The sequence below is a fragment of the Stegostoma tigrinum genome, unplaced genomic scaffold (genome assembly GCF_030684315.1).
Source record: "Stegostoma tigrinum isolate sSteTig4 unplaced genomic scaffold, sSteTig4.hap1 scaffold_49, whole genome shotgun sequence".
NCBI lineage: Eukaryota > Metazoa > Chordata > Chondrichthyes > Orectolobiformes > Stegostomatidae > Stegostoma > Stegostoma tigrinum.
Window position 1 is genome coordinate 1,153,360 of NW_026728419.1, and position 19,014 is coordinate 1,172,373.

At 44.6% G+C, this 19,014-nt stretch overlaps 1 pseudogene; it reads left to right on the forward strand.

Moving 5' to 3' along the window:
- The first annotated feature begins 17,897 nt into the window (after positions 1-17,897).
- On the forward strand, positions 17,898-18,071 carry LOC132208628 (U2 spliceosomal RNA; annotated as a pseudogene).
- The last annotated feature ends 943 nt before the right edge of the window (positions 18,072-19,014 follow it).

Sequence of the window (19,014 nt, forward strand, 5' to 3'; positions counted from 1 at the left end):
CACCGACATGGAGCAGCAAATGTGGTGGAAACATATAGTTCGGTCAAACCGCTCGTGGAGGATTCATGACGACGATTCACTAGAGTCTCCCACTGCCTGTAGCAAAGGGAATTCAGCCAAATCTAACTGTTCCAGGAAGGAATCCCATCACCAACAACTTGTGCGAACAGAACACATTTGGAAGCAGCATAACATTCGGGGAAGCCTCATATTGTTCCTTTAATCATGAGTTCATCTCTTATGTGGACAAAGTTATTTCAAATTAATATTTCAGTTTGTCTTCAAACATACGTACGTGTGTGTGTGTCTGTGTGTGTGTGTCTGTGTGTGTGTGTGTGTCTGTGTGTCTGTGTGTGTGTGTCTGTGTGTGTGTGTGTCTGTGTGTGTGTGTGTGTGTGTGTGTGTGTGTGTGTGTGTGTGTGTGTGTGTGTGTGTGTGTGATTAATTTTAGAAAGGGAAAGTATCAATGTACATATTTGCAGACACAAACTGTTTGACATTCTTCTTTCCATCATAGCGTGAGTAACTTTATTTTGGTCATAAACATGCTTTTTAGCATATTAAAGAATACTGCCTGACATGTTCCTAACACTGATCCGGGCCCAGTCTTATACATATATCATCGACCACATCACCAGCCTGGTTAGATTTAAAATTTGCTGTGACCAGTGGAGGAGTGGGACTGGAAAAGGAAACAATGACCAGCCAAGCCAGGGAACCATAGACCAGTGAGGCTGACATGAGAGCTGGGTAAGTTGTTGGAGGGGATTCTGAGGGATAGGATTTACATGCAGTTGGAAAGGCAAGCATTGATTAGAGATAGGCAACACAGCTTTGTGCAGTGTAAAACATGTCTCACTAACTTGATTATTTTGAAGAGGTGATAAAGAAGGTTGATGAAGGCAGTGTTGTCTATATGGACTTTAGGATGGTGTTTGGTAAGGTTCCGAACGGTAGACAGTTTATTAATGGGAGGGCACATGGGATCCGGGGGAGATAGGAAATTGAATTCAAAACTGGCTTGAAGGCAGAGAATTGTTTTACAGACTGGAGACCAGTGACCAGTGGTGTGCCACAAGTATCAGTGCTGAGTTCACTGCTTTCCATCATTAATATAAAGGGTTTGGATGTGAATATCAGAGACATGGTTAGTAAGTTTACAGATGACATTAAAAAGTGGTGCTGTGGACAGTGGTGAAGATTATCTCAGAGTGCAAAGGGACATTGATCAGATGGGCCAATGGGCCAAGATGTGGCTGATGGAGTTTAATTTAGATAAATGAGAGGTTTTGCGTTTGGTAGAGTAAACAGGGCAGGACTTATACAGTTAATGCTGAGACCCTGGGGACGGTTGCTGAATAAAGAGACCTTTAGTGCACTCACAAAGTTCCTTGAACGTGGAGTAGCATGTGAGACAGGGTAGGGAAGGACACATTTGTCACACTTTCCCTAATCAGTCAGAGCATTGGGTATAGGGGCTGGGATGGCATGTTGCTCCTGTACAGGACATTGATGAGGCCACTTTAATAATACTGCACACATTTCGGTTGGCTCTGCTAAAGGAAGGAAGTTGTTAACCTTGAGAGGAGCAGAAAAGATTGGCAAGCATGCTCCTGGATTGGAGGGTTTGAGCGAGAGGGAGATGCTGAATAGTTTGCAGCTTTTTCCCCTGGAGTGTTGGAGGCTCAGGCGTGACATTACAGAGGTTTATAAAATCATGAGGAACATGATCAGTCTGAAAAGCCAAGATCTGTTTCCCAGGAGTCAAAAAGTAAAGTGCCTATGCTGAAGGCGAGAGGGGAAGGATATAGAAAGGAACGTGGGGCAACATTTTCATGCAGGCAGTGGCGTGTGTACAAAAAGTGCAGCCAGAAGTGGTGGAGACGGGTGCATTTACACAGTTAAAGGGAACCTGGATTGGTAAATGAACAGGAAGGGTTTAGATGGATATCGGCCAAATACTGGGAAATGGGAACAGATCAGATTGCATTGCTACATTACATGAGTTTCTGATTCTATAAGATGGATGAGAAGAAATTCTGAAAGGGCATTGCGATTTGGAATCCTGTTCCCCAGAAGTCTGTGGCGCCTTTCTGTTTACATTTATTCAGAGCTACAGTCGTGAAATAGTTAACAGATGTTGTGAAAAAAGCCAAAGCCTCTCAAGTTGTTTACTGAAGTTGTATTAACTAGACAGCTTTGTGCCTCTTGTTCAATGCCTCTCTTAAAAGAATCCAGGACAAAATAACCTCATACAGTTACAGAGATAATGGGAACTGCAGATGCTGGAGAATCCAAGATAATAAAATGTGAGGCTGGATGAACACAGCAGGCCAAGCAGCATCTCAGGAGCACAAAAGCTGACGTTTCGGGCCTAGACCCTTCATCAGAGAGGGGGATGGGGTGAGGGTTCTGGAATAAATAGGGAGAGAGGGGGAGGCGGACCGAAGATGGAGAGAAAATCTTCGGTCCGCCTCCCCCTCTCTCCCTATTTATTCAAGAACCCTCACTCCATCCCCCTCTCTGATGAAGGGTCTAGGCCCGAAACGTCAGCTTTTGTGCTCCTGAGATGCTGCTTGGCCTGCTGTGTTCATCCAGCCTCACATTTGATTATCATACAGTTACAGCATTGTCACAGTAGTTCGCACATTGAGCTGTTACACAGGATCCCGGGGAAGCCCAATTTGGCACTTGGCCGTGCTGTACAGCCCCTTGAGTCACTGACATATGAACAGGTGGAGACCATTCAGCCCCTACAGTCACTTACATGGAAACAGAGTGAGGTAACTGATGCTCCAACATGACAAGCAAATGGAGCGTGGGCTGCACAGATCGTCTGCCTCACACTGTTCCTCATTTTTCCATTGCTCATAGTACACATGTGGTAATTTAATGCAGTTTTCCAGCAGTAAGGTAATTGTGCAAAATCTCAAGCTCGCATCCTCTGACAAGACAGACTTGTGTTCGCTACGGACCTCAGAATCTGGTTGGAATGGCTTTCTGTTTCAGAAGTAAGGTATTATGGCTAATGTCAGGATTGTGAACTACATGACATTCAGTGTAGGGTCACACATCAATGTGGAGAGAGTTCATTCAGAGTCTGCATTTCTCTCTCAATTGACATGGAGCTCTGTGTAATTCTTCATGTAAAACCAACATGTATGTACATCGGTAAAGTATGGAATTTCTCACCATATCAATGTGTTGTTTGGGCATAATTGTTCATCGCCGACCCTAAGTTTTCATGGAATTATCTGTTATTCTTTCACAGCTCTACAGATTAAACAGTCAGTTTCCTCATGGTGCCATCATCTCAGGGATGAGACTGGTGATACTCATCTGCACCGTGCCTGTGGGAAGGTGATCTTTCCTTACAAAAGAGACCATATTGCACACTGTGACCCTAAATACTCTTTGATCAAGGCTCTACAAGTGCAGAAAGATGGCTTTATTTTTGTACTTGAATCATTTACAATGTAGGACAACATACCATTTACTTCCCTCATTACTGATACCCCTGTATGTATTATATTTAGGAACCTTTGATCACAGACATGCAGGTCATTTTGGACAACAACACTTCCCAACCTCGCACTATTTAATCAATACAAAATGAGATGTATACTCTTGCTGGTCACACCCAAATTGTCTGCATGCCTTTCAAATTACTGTGGTCCAAACACGTAAAAGTGTTCAGTCTGGAAAAGGGATTAACTCTCTGTATGGTCTCAACTAAACAATTCTCAGTCCATGATGTAGATCCCCCCTTACCCCTGGACTCCAGCTTTATTCATTCACCTGTGTGCAACTGTATCAAAAGTATTCTGTAAATTCAAATACACCACTCCCACTGGTTTTCATGTGTGGATGCTTCAACCAATATATACATATTACTCAGTCGTACATGCACGAGATGAAGGACCACAACACACAGGAATTGCCAAAACAAATAGGAAAGTACATCTACTTCTGTCGATATTCTAGTTTTCTCTATTTTTACATCTCATCATCCATATTCTCTCTCACTTTCTCTCTCTCTCATACACACATGACATATACTGAGTTAATGAATACTCCAATCTTTCTCCATGTCTTATCTCTCAAGCCTCCCTCTTTCAGTTTAACAGTATTGCTCACATTTGGATGTGACACGATTATAATTGAGGAATGAAACTGCAAAGACATGATGGGGGAACTGGTCAAAGTTAACAGGAATAGAATCTTAGCAGGGAAGACTGTGAAGCAGCAATGGAAGACGTTTCTGGGGATAATTTGGAAGCAGGTCCAAAATTTGTGGATGCTTTAATTAACACAAACTCGACAGGTTTATCAAAGATGATTTCCCTTTCCCAACCTACGTTGACTTTGCCAAGTCATAATATGAGTCCCCAAGTGTCAAGTTTTCACAGTCCTCATGAAAGATTCTAATATTTTCCTCATAACTGGCAACAAGTTGTCCAAATTTTAGTTTTTTTTCCTGCTCCCACTCCGGATTTTATCTGGGTTACAACAGTTATTTTCCAATCTGCAGGAACAAGAAATTCCACAATCTTAAGACTTTTGTATGGTAGCAAATAATTCTTTCTTGTAGTTACAAGTTTTAAACGACATTTCGATAAGTGCATGAGCAAGAAGCAATTGGAGAGGTAATGGCCAAGCCCAGGCAGGTGGGACTAGGATAGTTTGGGATTATGTTTGACGTGGACTGGTTGGACTGAAGAGCTGTCTGACCGTGTAACTCTTTCACTAGCTCTATTGCCACCTCCATGTATACTCTGGGACGTACCAGAGCAACGTATCAAACTTCAGTTCAATTAGTTTTGAGTAATTCCTCTTTATTCATTCTATTCTCCCACAGTTTCTCATTTTCACAGTCACTCTGCCCTGTAGAATTTCTGGCAGATTTCCTGTATCTTATTCTGTGGAGACTGAATTAATGTATCCCACTCAGCAGTCAGTCAGTGGGGGTGAATTGAAGAGAGATGTCCTCTGTCACCAAATGAATACATCGGAGCACTGCACTGAGGAGATGATGGACATGGCCCCCACTCATGGCTATCGATGGGTTACGCTGAAACCGGTGACACAAAGCTGTAACCACCTCATTTTAGAATCAAACTGCCCTCACACTTTGCAACTGACCAGGGAGAGACAAGAATAAGTACACATAGGACCAGGGAGAGACAAGAATAAGTACACAATTAAAATATTAGCCACTGCAAGTGTGGCCAGAAGAGAACTGCAACTGGAAAGGAGCAGATTTTAGTTTATTCAGAAACAGCACTGAGGCAGAAGTAGAGACTGGGAATATTATTGGTGATAAAGGGAATATTGTGATATAAATCAGCTCATGACAAAATGGGCCAATGGAGGTTATGAACACTTTTGTAGCTCCGCGGGTGTTTGTAAGTGAAGGTGAAAAAAGCCATGGAGTAAGAATAGAGTTTGTAATTGAAAGTGAAAGCAGTAGTTTACATCATTGCCAGATATAGATCATAGAAATTGAGATGCTGTTCACAAAGTTTTACAGAATAAATGAATGGACAGAGACAGAGAGACTTACCAGGAACACCAACAATAGCGAGGATGGGATAGTAACCCGCTTGAATAATCAGCAGGACAGCTTCGATCTGTCGTCTTAATGGTATCTGAGTGATAGAAAGCCAGTAAAGGCCATTGGATAAACTTCTGTCCATTGTCGGAACATTCCAATCTATTCTTGTCAGATTCTGGCACATTGTTGTAACATTCCCGTCTACGGTTCTGAGATTCTGATCCATGATTGGAACATCCCTGCCTGCTCGTCACAGATTCTGATCTCTCCCTCTCCCTGGAGCTGCTGATCCCAATCGTGTTGAGGATGACACAGCCACGGATACTACGGGATAGCGCATTGGAAGAAACCCCTTATTAATGGCAGAGGGAAACCCTCCAGTGACACAGTTAGTATCCATGGAAACTGACATTAATTCGAGTCACAGAACAAACAGCTCCAAAAACCCATTTCACTCTGACACTTTTAATGTTACAGCAATACCTGGTCTGGGTGGGATGCTGACATCGCCTGCTATTGGTCTTAGTGCCCATCTCCAATTACTCTCACAATGATAGAGATAGAGGAGAAAGGTGATGCTTTCTCTGCACAGGCTCAATGATGCTGCTGTGTTACCCACATGCGATGTCATGTGTAACCGTTTACCTAAGACCCAATCGAGAGGTTGTTACTGCGCTGATGTCTCCTCCACCACAAACACTGTCTCTGGCCACAACTGCCTGGAGAAAGACTCGAAATGTGGATTTCGCTGAACTTTCCTCTCACTGCCCTAATAAGGCAACATTTTATCTTTAACACAATACTTCCAATAATTTGCTTGTGAAGTTACAAAGAACTTTTTTTGCTGTTTATACAGCTTTTCTTTCCCGATTTTTTGGCTTTCGCCCAAAAGTAAGCATTATGTTTCCAATAGCTTTGCTTATTGGGAGTAAAGGGTCAGAGACAATATCTATGTGATTGATTAAGGAACAGTAAGAAAGAGGGGACAGTGGCTGTGCAGACTGGGTAGGACTAATGTGATATCGCCCAGTAGCCAATTTCTTCTTCATAGATGGAATAAAATAAAACACAGAGAAAGAAACAGAATACATTTGGCTGAAGGAATGGTGAGTGACAATACAAACAAAACACGGTAGTTTGAAATGGATTGGAGGAGAAATGATTTTATATACACTGTTTAATCAGTGTGCATGTGCAGATAGATAAGATTGCTTATATATGCACACGACATTCAAAGGTATTAATGGAGACATGTTGAACACAATATGATGCAGAAGATGTGACTTTGTCTTGTTAACATTGCACTCAATAGAGAGAACCCATCTCCCCCATTCACACCTTTATTTATTCGCACTGTACATCTGCTTCTCTTTCACCACAAGTAAAAGCCCATTGTATCTTGCACGGCGTCCCCACAGCCTCTGGTTCCTGTCACCACTCCTCCATCTCTGCCAAGGTATTAAAAAGATCATTTTCCAATCCCTTCCAGTTCTGAACAAGGGTCTCACTGGACTTGAAAGCTTAACTCTGTTTCTCTGTCGCCTAGACCTGCTGAGTTTCTCCAGAAATGAATCGGCACTGACTGAGTATTCAACAAAATAAAGAACCGTGCATGCTGGAAATCTGAAGAAAGAAAAATTACTGCAGATACTGGGAGCTTTGAAAAGGCATCACTGGGTCCAACAGCTTAACTTTGCTTTCACTCTGCAGATGATGCCAGACCTTCTGAGTTTCTTCAGCAATTTGTGTTTTTGAATAAATTCTGAAAAAGTGTGTCAAAAGTGCTCAAACGCCCTGTCCAACATGGATCACCAAACACTGAGAAGTGAATGACAGCGCAAGGTGCACAAATGTATTGGTTCCAACAGACATAACGCTGGCATCACTGACACTGCAGAGCTCTTAATCATGGTCAGGGAGAGAAACATTCACTTTAAAAACCTTCCTACAGTGTGGAAGCAAGTCCTCCAGCCTAACAAGTCCACACCGACCCTCAGAGCACCCCATCCAGACCAATCCCCTTGTTACCAATCTAACCTACACATCCCTCAACACTATGGACAATTTAGCATGGCCAATTCAGCTAGCCCGCACATCTTTAGACTGTGGGTGGAAAGCCGACCACCTGGAGGAAACCCACGCGGGCACGGGGAGAATATGTAAACACCACACAAACAGTTGGAATTGAATCTACATCCTGAGCGCTGTGAAGCAGCAGTGCTAACCACTAAGCCACTGTGCCACCTGAAGATGCCCCTACTGGAAGGGAAAAGATTCAGATGAATATGTTAAATGTGTTTTGAGGAATGTAACAAATTGGAGGCGTGACACCACAGAAAGACCGTCAGAAGAATGAGAATATTAAAATGGAAGTGTTACCACATCAGAAAATGGAGTAGGTCACTGCGTACAAGGGCGGTGGGACTCGGTCTGAACTGGGGGACATTACATTGCACTTATTGCAGCTCAAAACTGGGCATCCATGTGGTGATGGAAACCGCAGCAGCAGCAGCAGAAGCAGAATTGTATTCCACCAGAATCTGTGACTCTTTGTCCCGGATAATCCCTCAGTCTATGGTTCCCATGAAGCTGATCAATGGCTCAGTGACGAGTGCAGGCAAACATGCCGGGGTCAGAACCATGTGTACCCGAAACTGATGCCAACTGTTATAGATACTGCATTTGACTGCTTGCATTACAAACAGCAGAACTAACACATTACAGACAGGGTGGAATGATTGCAACAGCAACAGACCAACTATCCTGCGAGAGCCAGTCATAAATGGTGATGGGGCAGCAGGAACTGCCGATGCTGAAGGCTGAGATAACAAGGTGTGGAGCTGGATGAACACAGCAGGCCAGGCAGCATCAAAGAAGCAGGAAAGCTGATGTTTCAGGACTGGACCCTTCTTCAGAAAAAAAGGGAGGGGAAGCGAGCTCTGAAATAAATAGAGAGAGGGGGAGACAGTGATAGAAGGTAGATCGTGGAGCAGATAGGTGGAGAGAGGATGGACAGGTCAAGGAGTTGGGATTGAAGCCAGTAAAGGTGAGTGTAGGTAGGGAGATATGACGGGGGTTGGTCAGTGAGGATGGAGGGGCGAGTAGTGGGAGGGAAGACAGACAGGTTGAGGAGGCAGGAATGAGGCTAGTAGAGGTGAGGTGAGTGTAGGTGGGAAGTGGGGGTGGGGGTTGGTCAGTGAGGGGGGAGTGTAGGTGCTCCATAAAGCAGTCTCCAAGCATCCAAGATAACACGGTGTGAAGCTGGATGAACACAGCAGGCCAAGCAGCATCAGGGGAGCAGGAATGTTTGGCGTTTTGGGTCGGGACCCTTCTTCAGAAATGGGGGAGGGGAAGGGGATTCTGAAATAAATAGGGAGACGGGGAGGCGGATGGAAGATGGATAAAGGAGAAGATAGGGTGGGAGGAGAGAGGCAGGTCAAAGAAGTGGGGTTAGAGCCAGTGAAGGTGAACGTAGCTGTGGAGTTAGGGGGCGATAGGTCAGTCCAGGGAGGATGGACACGTCAGGGTCGGGGGGTGGTGTGGGGTGAGGATAGTGGATAGGGGATGGGTGGGGCTTGAGATGGGAGGAATGGTTAGGGATGCAGGGACTAGCTGGGCTGGTTTTGACATGTGGGCGACGGAGGGGAGATTTTGAAGCTTCTGACATCCACATTGATACCCTTGGGTTGCAGAGTTCCCAAGCAAAATATGAGATGCTGTTCCTGCATCTTTTGGGTGGCATCATCGTGCCAATGTAGGAGGCCCAGGATGGACATGCTGTCAGAGGAGTTGGGGGGTGGGAATTGAAATGGTTCGCGACTGGGAGGTGTAGTTGTTTGTTGCGAACAGAGCGTAGGTGTTCCGCAAAGCGGTCCCCAAGCCTCCGTTCGGTTTCCCCGATGTAGTGGAGGCCACAACGGGAACAGCGGATACAGTATATAACATTGACAGATGTGCGGGTGAACATCTGTTTGATGTGAAAAGTCTTCCTCGGGCCTGGGATGGGGGCGAAGGGGCAGATATAGGGGCAGATATGCCACTTGCTTCGGTTGCAGGGAAAAGTGCCGAGGGTGGTGGGGCTGGAGGGGAGTGTGGAGTGGACAAGGAAGTCACAGAGAGAGTGGTCCTTCCGGAAAGCAGACAAGGGTAGGAACGGAAAAATGTCTTTGGTGGTGGGGTCGGATTGCAGATGGCGGAAATGTCGGAGGATGGTGTGTTGGATTTGGAGGTTGGTCGGGCGGTACGTGAGGACAATGGGGGATTCTGTTTTGGTTATTATTGCGAATAGTGGGCGAGAGGGATGACTTGCGGGAAATGCGGGAATCACAGTCGAGGGCATTTTTGATCACTGTGGAGGGGAAGTTGCAGTTTTTGAAAAAAAGAGGACATGTGGGATGTTCAGGAGTATCATAGACCTAGACATCTTTGTCAAAGAACATCAGTCTCCTTTGCTTTGTGCAGAACACTTCAGTTTCTCCAACCTGACCTTATAACTTCTATCCCTCAGTTCTTGAATCATTCTGATCAATCTCCTTTCAATCACTCCACAGACCCTCACATCTTCGTGCACACCACCTGTTTGTGCAGACCCGAATGCTCCGTGTTCAAGTGGGTGACGTTATCACACACGGGCAATTGCTTCGTGACATCACCCTGATTCCTGGGCATTTCCTGAACTGTGGGTTTCCCCTCACCCCAGTGCTTCTGATATTGTTTGAGCTGCAGACTCCAGCCTTTGATTTTAAAGTTGAAGACAATGAAATTATTTCAGTATTTTTTACCAGTATTGTGCACATAGAACATAGAACATAGAACATAGAACAGTACAGCACAGAACACGCCCTTCAGCCCACAATGTTGTGCCGACCATTGATCCTCATGTATGCACCCTCAAATTTCTGTGACCATATACATGTCCGGCAGTCTCTTAAATGACCCCAATGACCTTGCTTCCACAACTGCTGCTGGCAACGCATTCCATGCTCTCACAACTCTCTGCGTCAAGAACCTGCCTCTGACATCCCCTCTATACTTTGCACCAACCAGCTTAAAACTATGACCCCTCGTGCTAGCCATTTCTGCCCTGGGAAATAGTCTCTGGCTATCAACTCTATCTATGCCTCTCATTATCTTGTATACCTCAATTAGGTCCCCTCTCCTCCTCCTTTTCTCCAATGAAAAGAGACCGAGCTCAGTCAACCTCTCTTCATAAGATAAGCCCTCCAGTCCAGGCAGCATCCTGGTAAACCTCCTCTGAACCCTCTCCAAAGCATCCACATCTTTCCTATAATAGGGCGCCCAGAACTGGACGCAGTATTCCAAGTGCGGTCTAACCAAAGTTTTATAGAGCTGCAACAAGATCTCACGACTCTTCAACTCAATCCCCCTGTTAATGAAAGCCAAAACACCATATGCTTTCTTTACAACCCTGTCCACTTGGGTGGCCATTTTAAGGGATCTATGTATCTGCACACCAAGATCCCTCTGTTCCTCCACGCTGCCAAGAATCCTATCCTTAATCCTGTACTCAGCTTTCAAATTCGACCTTCCACAATGCATCACCTCGCATTTATCCAGGTTGAACTCCATCTGCCACCTCTCGGCCCATCTCTGCATCCTGTCAATGTCCCGCTGCAGCCTACAACAGCCCTCTACACTGTCAACGACACCTCCGACCTTTGTGTCGTCTGCAAACTTGCTGACCCATCCTTCAATTCCCTCGTCCAAGTCATTAATAAAAATTACAAACAGTAGAGGCCCAAGGACAGAGCCCTGTGGAACTCCACTCACCACTGACTTCCAGGCAGAATATTTTCCTTCTACTACCACTCGCTGTCTTCTGTTGGCCAGCCAATTCTGTATCCAAGCAGCTAAGTTCCCCTGTATCCCATTCCTCCTGACCTTCTGAATGAGCCTACCATGGGGAACCTTATCAAATGCCTTACTGAAGTCCATATACACCACATCCACAGCTCGACCCTCATCAACCATTTTGTATCAGAGATAATGGGAACTGCAGATGCTGGAGAATCCGAGATAACACAGTGTGGATCTGGATGAACACAGCAGGCCAAGCAGCATCTTAGGAGCACAAAAGCTGATGTTTCGGGCTGAGACCCTTCATCAGAAAAGGAGGATGTGGAGAGGGTTCTGAAATAAATAAGGAGAGAGGGAGAGGCGAATCAAAGATGAACAGAGGAGAAGATAGTTGGAGAGGTAAAGGTGGCAGAAAAAAAAAACTGCTCGATGCCCTAACGTGACTGCTATTCATGGATGTGTGGGTGAATGGGGACAAAGGTGAACCCCTTCTTGGGGACTAACCGTTTGACATCAGTTAGTGGGAGGTCTGGGGGGATGGTGAAAATTCGGCAGGGCTCAGCGTGGCTGTCTCCTCTGGGGCGGCTGGCTGTGGGCTGTTTGGCCTGCTGTGTTTATCCAGCTCCATGCTTTGTTATCTCATGTACATATTTTGCTTCACGTGCTGTTCTCAGTTATCTGACTCTGGTGATAATGTGACGTAAATCATGTCCCACTAACTTGAGGATTTTGCAGAGGTGACAAAGAAGATTGGTGAAGGCAGAGAGGGTAAACATTGTTTGGTTGCACTTCGGAAAGGTGTTTGAAAAGGTTCCTCATGGTAGACTGGTTAGATCACATGGAATCCAGTGGAAGCTAGTGGTTTGGATCCAAGACTGGCTTGAAGGCAGGAGGCATAGAGTGATGGCGGAGTGTTATATATCGGACTGGAGACCTGTGGTGTGTCACAAGAATCAGTGTTGGGACACTGCTTATCCATAACATTGTAGAAATGATTTACATGGAAGCATAGGAGGGATGGTTAGTAAGTTTGCAGATAGCCCCAAAATCCATGTTGTTGTGGACAGTGAGGAATGTTATCTCAGAGTACAACGGGACCTTGATCAGATGGGCCAATGTACCAAGGAGTGGCAGCAAGAGTTCAGATAAATATGTGAGGTGTTGCGAATTGGTAAGGCAAACTAGGGCAGGACTTAAAAGTTAATGGTAGGGCCTTGGGGAGTGTCACCAAACAGAGACATTGGGGTGCAGATGCATAGTTCCTTGAAAGCGGAGCCACAGTTAGACAGGGTGGCGAAGAAGGCATTTGGCATGCTTGCTTTTATCGATCAATGTATTGAGCATAGGAGTTTGGACGTTAAGATGCAGATATAGAGAACATTGCCACTTTTGGAATACTGCCCTCAGTTATAATATCCCTGCTGCAGGAAAGTTGTTAAACTGAAAGGTTTCAGAAAAAAAAATTACAAGGATGGTGCATGGATTGAATGGTTTGAGCTACAGGGAGAGGAGGCTGAATAGGCCAGGGCTGATTCCCTGGAATGTCATAGGCTGAGGTGTGACCTTACAGAGGTTTATAAAATCATGAGGGGCTTGGATGGGGTGAATTGGCAATATCTTTTCCTCAGGGAAAGGAATCCAAACCTGACAGCATGGGTTTAAGTTGAGAGGTGAAAGGTTTAAAGGGGACCTGAGGGGCACTTTTACACGTACAGAATGCTGCATGTATGGAGGAGGTGGTACAATCCCAGCCCTTAAACAGCATCAGGATTGGGAAATGAACAGGAAGGGGACAGAGGGATACGGGCCCAATGCTGGCAAATGGGACTAAAATAATTTCGGATATCTGGTTCGAATAGACAAGTTGCAGCAATCAGTCTGTTTCCATCCTTTACATCTCTACAGCTCTTGGATCTTAATTTACAGTTCTAAATCAGCAGATTGTACAGATCTAGATCAGCATAAATGCTAGGCTATGACCCTCACCAGTAAGACAGTCTAACCACCACCTTTTGACATTCAATGATGTTCCCATCACTGAATCCCCCACTATCAACATCTTGGGGGTTACCATTGATCAGATACTCAGCTAGACTCACCAAATTAACACAATTGCTACAACAGCAGGCCTGAAGCTGGGAATACTGAGCCTGTCCACCATTTACAAGTCACAAGTCAGGAGTGTAACGGAATACTCCCCCACTTGTTAGGGCTGCATTCATCCAGACAACACTCAAGGAGCTTGACACCATCCAGGACGTATCAGTCCACGTGATTGGAACTACATCTACAAGCACTAACGCCCTCCACCACCGATGCTCAGTAGCAGCAGTGTGTACTATCTACAAGATGCACAGCAGAATTTCACTAAAGATCCTCAGACAGCACCTTCCAAACCCATGACCTCTTCCATCTAGAAGGTCAAGGGCAGCAGATATACGGGAACACCATCACCTCCAAGTTCCTCTCCAAGTCACTCACCATCCTGACTTGGAAATACATTGCTGTTCCTTCACCGTCAGTGAGTCAAAATCCTGGAATTCCCTAATAGCATTGTGGGACAACCCACAGCAGGAAAACTGCAGCAGTTAAAAAAAGCAGCTCACCATCACCTTCCCAACGGCAACTGGGGATAGGCAAGAAATGCTGGCCAGCCAGTGATGCCCACATCCCACAAATAAAGTTAAAAAATCCTATTGTTTATTCCCTACACCCCACCCCCTCTCTCTTCTGCATATAAGAACATAGAACAATACAGCGCCGAACAGGCCCATCGGCCCTCGATGTTGCGCCAACCTGTGAACTAATCTAAGCCCCTTGCCCTACACTATCCCATTATTATCCATATGCTTATCCAAGGACTGTTTAAATGCCCCTAATGTGGCTGAGTTAACTACACTGGCAGGCAGTGCGTTCCATGCCCTTACCACTTTCTGAGTAAAGAACCTGCCTCTGACATCTGTCTTGAATCCATCACCCCTCAATTTGTAGCTATGCCCCCTTGTACAAGCTGAAGTCATCATCCTTGGAAAAAGACTCTCACTGTCCACCCTATCTAATCCTCTGATCATCTTATATGTCTCTATTAAATCCCCTCTTAGCCTCCTTCTCTCCAATGAGAACAGACCCAAGTCGCTCAGCCTTTCTTCATAGGGCCTATGCTCCAGACCAGGAAGCATCCTAGTAAATCTCCTCTGCACCTTTGTCGATGCTTCCACATCCTTTCTGTAATGGGGCGACCAAAACTGCACGCAATCTTCCAGATGAGGCCGCACTAGAGTGTTGTACAGTTGCAGCATGACATCATGACTCTGGAACTCAATCCCTCTACCAATAAAACCTAACACACACCGTATGCCACCTTAACAGTACTATCAACCTGGGTGGCAACTTTCAGGGATCTATGTAAATGGACACCAAGATCGCTCTGCACATCCACACTACCAAGAATCTTTCCATTGACCCGGTATTCTGCCTTCCTATTATTCTTCCCAAAGTGGATAACCTCACATTTATCCGCATTGAACTCCATTTGCAACCTTTCAGCCCAATTCTGCAGTTTATCCAAGTCTCCCTGCAACATTCTTCCACACAGTCCACCACTCCACTGACTTTAGTGTCACCTGCAAACTTACTAACCCATCCACCTATGTCTGCGTCCAAGTCATTTATTAAAATGACAAACATCAGTGGTCCCAAAACAGATCCTTGAGGCACACCATTAATGACCTGACTCCAGGCTGAATATTTTCTATCAGCCACCACTTGTTGCCGCCTTACAGAAAACCAGTTTCTAATCCAAACTGCTAAATCTCCCTCAATCCCGTGCCTCTGTATTTTCTCCAATAGCCTACCATGTGAAACCTTATCAAAGGCTTTGCTGAAGTCCATGTACACCACATCAACTGCCCCACCCTCATCCACATGCCTGGTCGCCTTCTAACTCAGAGGTTTATAATATAAACTGATGTTTTTCCAGCCACCCACAGTTCTGAGGAAGGTTAATTGGACCTGAAATGTTAACTGTTTCTTCCTTCCCAGATGCTGCCTGACTTGCTGAGTTTTTCCAGCAACTTTGCCTTTAAACTAACTATATCGAATAAAAACAATCCTTGCTCTTCCCAACTCTCAATACACCATAAGAGGCCATGAATAACCACTTGAAACTGAATGTATAAAGTGCACTTAGATGGTTTAAATGACTAAGTTAGGAAGTAAGTCAACCTATCAAATTTGCCCTTTGAGTGCAAAGCTCTCATAATTTTAGATATTAATTGAATGCATGTTCTATGCCATCTGGAACTTGCTTACCTAGTTAATAACAGTATACAATAAAATAACAAGTTGGAGAAATTCTTACAGAGATAGTAGGAACTGTCGAAGCTGGAGAATCAGATAACATGGTGTGAGGCTGGATGAAAGCATCAGAGAAATGTTATGTTTATCTGCACAATACCTTTCTATCATATTAGCCATGTCTAACTGACATGAAGGAGCAAGTGTGATATTTATTTACTTTGAATTTTTGACCTACACTAGAATTATCTGGCGTTTCAGTTGATAGACCATAAGACATAGGAACAGAAGTTAGGCCATTCAGCTCATCAAATTTGCTCCATCAGTCAATGAGATCATGGTTGATCTGATACTCCACTGTTTCTGTCTTTTCCTGTTACTGTGGACTCCCTTCCTGATTAAATATCTGTCTTGCGGCTAATTTGCTTGATCATAACCAAGAAAACACGTCTTCTTTCATGCAGTACAGTGGTTAACAGCATTGTCTTGGAGCCACAGTTCAAAGGCTGCCACTGTGCTTTTGAAATGGGACGGGAACAAACCAAAAAAATGCTCAGATACCATTCATATTTTTATCCCATACCTTGCTGCCTTGATTTCTGGTAGGATTCCCCTAAAAACAAGATACATGTGACAGAGATAACGGGAAGTGCAGATGCTGGAGAATCCAAGATAATAAAATGTGGGGCTGGATGAACACAGCAGGCCCAGCAGCATGTCAGGAGCACAAAAGCTGACGTTTCGGGCCTAAACCCTTCATCATGACAAGCATGTTTAGTTCAGCTCAGCTACGTTGTGTTTATTGAGAAGTAAGTGTTTTGTAGCGGCAAGATCAGATGTAAGTTTATTTTGAAATTTGCCATTAAATTTGACTGAGGTGGCTGAACTGTGAAGAATCCTGTTTCTGAGATAAAAGACTTCTCTGTTGATTCAAGGAGATATTGTTTAAAACAACACCATACAATTTTGTTGAGAAATGAGTATAAAGTTATATTTTACAGAAGATGACCACTGAGATGAAGGAGCAGATATGGGTATCCCTTATTTCTTTTGCTATAAAGTAAAACTAAATAGAAATTGGTGGACATCTTGTGAATAGAATAGTGCAGGTTAGATGGGCTTGAGGTTGGTATGGCAGGTCGGCACAACATCGAGGGCCGAAGGGCCTGTACAGTGCTGTAATGTTCTATTCTATCTAGATTGTAATTGGAATGTTTGGAGTCGAAGTCAAACCATTCCTGACTTATTCAATGTACTGACATTAATATCCAACATCCATGAAGGGAGGGGAGTGATGTTAGGGATGTTGGAGTGGTTTGGGGACCAAAGTTCATAATATTCAAGGTGAGATGGATTAGTGTAAGAAATTCTGTTTATAATTATGTCCCAGTACTTCCTGACAGGGATATTACTTGATCAGAATTAGAATTTGTTTCAAGTATTTGATTTGATTTGGGAAGAGGGAGGCATTTTTTGCTTTGCTAACAGTTCAGTTTGTTTCGTGCACAGAATAGAACAGCACAAAATCAGACCTTTTTACAACTACAGGCAAATTGACACTGCAGGCAGTTACACATTCCAAAGAAACAGACAGGATGGGATGGGTTTGGAGGGAGGGGGTGGTGATTTGCCTTTTTTGTAACCAAGAGTCATATTTATCGAGGGAGGTAGACCCAATGTCTTCAGCGAGTGGTTCCTGCCGGCTGTGCACTGCCTGAGAGGGCGCTGGAAGCAGAATCATTCGTGACCCTCAGGAGACAGTTGAATGATGAGAGATTTACAGGGCATCGGTAAGACCATGGCGGGTGGGACTGGTGAAGTTACCCGAATAGGCAGCTGATGCAGACGGTGAGAGGCTGAAGCACCTTCCTCTGTGCTGGGACATTCTCTGAGTGTACGGTTCTGTACCGATTGTTGCTGCAATCTCACTGACCCGCTGCTAGTCATGGAGCTGGTTGATGAGGCTTGTCAGTGACGTCAGCTCTGCCCTACCTCATCTGATTGGTACATTTTCGATGATCTACATTCATTGCGAAGAGAGTTTTACAGAAAACGTCTTGAAAAAGTACTGGTGTAAACCGACTGTCGGTTTTCCCCGGTTAGGAAACCCAGGAGTACGGGAAAAACAGTAAAAACTGTCAGCAATGATTTACAAGTCTTTGCATTCAGTCAGACTGATGGAAAATATGGAAGGTAACTGGAACCTAAGGTAGTCCAGCAGTATAATGGGATTGCTTTTCAGCCTCTATGACCAAAATTACTATGCAGTACACCTGATATGTTCTTTACTTAAGGACCCTATATTAAACTGATGTTTGGAGGTGCAAGTTGGAATAGGGGCTTGCTCTGTCCTTTCCATGCATCATCCTCGTATTGCAGTATTTTCAGGAATGGTGCTGTCTCATTAAACCAATTTTAAAAGTAGCCTGATCAAAACTTGAAGAAGGGTGTCTAGGCCTGAGACATCAGACTTCCTGTTCCTTTGATATTCCTTGGCCGCTGTGTTCATCCAGCTCCACACCTCGTTATCTCATATTCTCCAGCAGCTCAACACTTTGGAACCAGAACAGGCCCTTCAGCCCAACAAGTCCACATCAAACCCCAGAGCATCCCAGCCAGACCTATAACCCACCTAATCGACCTCTCCCTAAACACTACAGGCAATTTAACATGGCTAATCCACCTAGCTGCACATCTGTGGATTGTGGGAGCACCCTGAGGAAACTCCACACAGTCAGTCAGTCACCTGCGGCTGGAATCAAACACGTGTCCTGGCGTTGTGAGGCAGCAGTGCTGAGCACTGAGCCACCATGCCGCCAAAGTGCTTTCTCTCAGTACTCTCACCCAACTTTCTCCAAACAGGCTTGTTCCAAGGTAACTGTTAATCTCTCCTTTTCTGCATGTTCAGCACTTGCTCTAAATGTTAATGCCTCATCCCTGGTACATGCTGCATCTTCCCACCAACACCATCCCCGAATATTCACACAGGGCATCAGAAGTAAAAGAAAATAGCCTGCCAACACTACCTCAATACAAATAGCATTTCAGGAAAAAAAAAAGAAGCTATTGAAGTATTCACCAGTTTTGACTCTGATGATGATGACTTGGATGTACTGAACTAGAGATTTTGGGAACACTGTGAGCCAGGAAAGGATATGGCATATACAACGCACGTTTTTCATTTAAGTGCAACAGCAACCAACCAAACAACTGTGCATGTGGCTGCTTCATTTTTCACAAGTCAAGGCCTGTGAGTTTAATCAGATTACCACTTCTCACATTAGCCAGACCAAGAGATATTTGCAAATCTAGCAAAATGAGCCACAATTTAAATAAAAATGCCACAT